This window comes from Arachis ipaensis, chromosome B10, assembly GCF_059453495.1.
Source record: "Arachis ipaensis isolate K30076 ecotype BB chromosome B10, ASM5945349v1, whole genome shotgun sequence".
Taxonomy (NCBI): Eukaryota; Viridiplantae; Streptophyta; class Magnoliopsida; order Fabales; family Fabaceae; genus Arachis; species Arachis ipaensis.
In genome coordinates, this window is record NC_142435.1 from 53,029,316 (window position 1) to 53,032,683 (window position 3,368).

Here is a 3,368-nt window from a genome sequence, read left to right on the forward strand (position 1 = left end):
CTAACGTGAGAAATAGGGGCACATTGGAACGTTAGTGACAATGGTAAGTGTCACTAACGTTCTCGAAGGTTGGAAAGCCTACGTTAAAAGAGCCACATTAACTAAGTTAACGTGAACTCTAACGTAAGGAAGGGGGAGACTTCTCAACGTTACTGGGAAAGGTAAGTCCCAGTAACGTGTGCGAAGGGCATAGAGGCAACGTTAGTGGCAACGTTTGTGCCACTAACGTTGAAGTTAACGTGGCTCTTACTTTGGTGAGGAACGTTAGTGAAAAAGGTGATTGTCACTAACGTTCTCGAACCCATATTTTCACTGAACGTTAACACCACTGACGCCCTGAGCTAAAGTCTCTGCCCACTTCACACTTTCTCTCTGCAAGTAAAGCCAAGCCCAATGAAGAAAAGAAGTGCTTCAAACTCAAGATCCAAAGGCCCATACCCAAGACTTGAAGAGCCTACTAGAAGAACAGAAGAGTAGTATATATAGGAGTAGCTTTGAATTAAATTAGAGTTGGAAATTATAGGGAGCCTCTTGGCATAGAACTACTCTCTGTATTTTACATTCTCTGCACTTCTAGTTTCATAATGTATTCTCCATCTTTGTTTTCATTTTCCAGAGCTATGAACAACTAAACCCCTTTCATTGGGTTAGGGAGCTCTGTTGTAATTTGATGGATAAATACTAGTTTTCATTATTCTTCTTCTATCTTTTCTCTTGATTTTACTTGAAAGCTTTCGATCTTCATCCAATTGGGTAGTTATCTTGGAAAAGAAGCTATTCATACTTGGATCTCTTCTGAACCTTGAAAGAGGAATGAAGAGATCATGCTAGAAATGCTTTCTCATGCTGGACCAAATTGGGTTTGGATGGATATGTGACTATAATTCTCTCAACACTTGATTTGGGAAAAGCATGTGGTATAATCAGTGACCATACTTTATCTCTTCTCATGAGCAATTGACCAAGGAATTGGCTATTGATCAAGATTTGAGAGATTGAATTACAAGCTTGTAATTCGATCACTTAAGATTGCCAAGGAGATTAATGAGTGCATTGATTGAGGAAGAGATGAAAATGAAATTGATCTGGAGAATGCAACATCTCCTGAGCCTAATGAACTCCCCATTTCTGATCTTACCCATTCTCTTTAATTTCTGTCATTTACTTTAACGAGCAATTTCCCCATTCCCATTTAAGATTCTGCAATTTACTTTTCGTCATCTACATTTAGCTCTTTATTTCTAGCATTTACTTTTCTGTTATTTACTTTCCCGCCATTTAATTTTCTGCAATTCTCAACTCAAATTCTGATTCGCTCAACTAGAACATTCCTCTAATTAAAGTTGCTTGATCAATCAATCCCTGTGGGATTCGACCTCACTCTATTGTGAGTTTTTACTTGACGACAAATTCGGTACACTTTCCGAAGGAAATTTGTTATGAGACAAGTTCTCCATGCATCAAGTTTATGGCGCCGTTGCCGGGGATTGATTGTGTATCAACAATGATTAAATTGGAAGATAACTAGATTGAGCATTTTATTTTTGTTTGATTTAATTTTCTGTTTGAGTAATTTACTTTCTAATTTAGTTAATTTCTTCCCTTCCCCCTACTTTTTCTTTGTTTTTTACAATTCATTTCACTAACCCACTAGCTGTTTGATATATTGCATCACTCACACTAACAGTAATTCTGACAGAAATACTTTCTGCATCTATTTTCCTTGCTTGTACTTGTTGGTTGTATGACAGGGAGAAGAAGCGGGGCTTCAACTTCCTTTGATTCTGAACCTGAGAGGACCTTCTTAAGATTAAGAAGGGAAGCAAGAGGAAAAAGAGTAGCTGGTGCTGAGGAAGAGGAGGAATACTTTGAACCAAACATGGAAGACAACATGGAAAACCATCATGAAGAAGAGACTCACAACCATGGCGGAAGAGGTCGAGCAAATCATGTTGGGGAGGATAGAAGAGTTTTAGGCTCTTACATCAATCCAAACCCAGGAAACTGTGGAAGTAGCATTCAAAAGCCAACCATCCACGCCAACAATTTTGAACTGAAGCCACAACTCATCACTCTTGTTCAGAACAACTGTTCGTTCGGAGGAAGTGTCCAAGAAGACCCCAATCAACATCTAACCACCTTCTTGAGAATATGTGTCACAGTGAAGTCTAATGGTGTTCATCCTGACGCCTATAGACTACTCTTATTTCCATTCTCACTCAAGGATAAGGCAGCCAAGTGGTTGGAGTCTTTCCCAAAGGAGAGCTTGACAATCTGGGAGGATGTGGTGAACAAATTCTTAGCAAGATTTTACCCCTCTCAACGAATCAATAGGCTGAGAGCTGACGTCTAAACTTTCAGGCAACAAGATGGTGAGACTCTTTATGAAGCATGGGAGAGGTTTAAGGACCTAACAAGGAGGTGCCCGCCAGATATGTTCAACGAATGGGTGCAGCTGCACATTTTCTATGAAGGCCTGTCATATGAATCAAAGAAGGCAGTAGACCATTCATCCAGAGGATCTTTGAACAAGAAGAAGACCATTGAGAAAGCCATAGATGTCATTGAAACTGTAGCAGAGAATGACTACTTTTATGCTTCCGAAAGAGGGAACACGAGAGGAGTGATGGAGCTAAACAATGTAGATGCTCTGCTGGCCCAAAACAAGCTCATTACCCAGCAGCTGGCTGACCTCACCAAGAAGATGGAGAGGAACGAAGTAGCAGCAATCTCCACTTCATCAACAACCCAAGAAGGAATGAATGAAGAAGCAGAGGGAAGTCAGGAGCAAGTCAACTACATTGGGAATTCACCTAGGCAAAACCATGATCCATACTCCAAGACCTACAACCCTGGATGGAGGAATCACCCAAACTTTGGATGGGGAAATCAACAAGACCAAAGCCTTGATCAAAGACGCCCAAATCCCAACAATGCAAGCCACCAACATTTCACATCTAGACTATATCAACACCCCAATAACAACACCTCTCCACATCCACATCAAAACCAAAATAACTTACCTCATCCTTCCACTTCTAATCACGATCTACAATCATTTGATGACAGACTCTCAAGGATTGAGAATCTACTTGAAGGCATAGGCAAGGAGATTCAAGATAACAAGGTGTTCAAGGAGGAAGTGCGAGCCAGTTTCAAGAACCAGGGAGACACAATCAAGAGGTTGGAATCTCAAGTGGGGTATCTCTCTGAGCAAATTCCCAAACCCACAGATGGATTCCCAAGTGACACAGAGAAGAATCCGAGAGGTGAAACAAAGAAAGTAAGATGGGAAGATCGCAAGATGGTCACTATAAGTGATAAGGAGACTGAGGACAAGCCAAGCAAACTGTCAGAACAACCTGAAG

The 3,368-nt window shown here is 40.7% G+C and overlaps 1 non-coding gene across 1 annotated transcript; it reads right to left on the reverse strand.

Moving 5' to 3' along the window:
- Positions 1 to 2,332: 2,332 nt before the first annotated feature.
- On the reverse strand, positions 2,333 to 2,439 carry LOC148580052 (small nucleolar RNA R71). Its single transcript, XR_015899215.1, has one exon. It is a non-coding gene; the product is annotated as a small nucleolar RNA R71 (small nucleolar RNA).
- Positions 2,440 to 3,368: the final 929 nt, after the last annotated feature.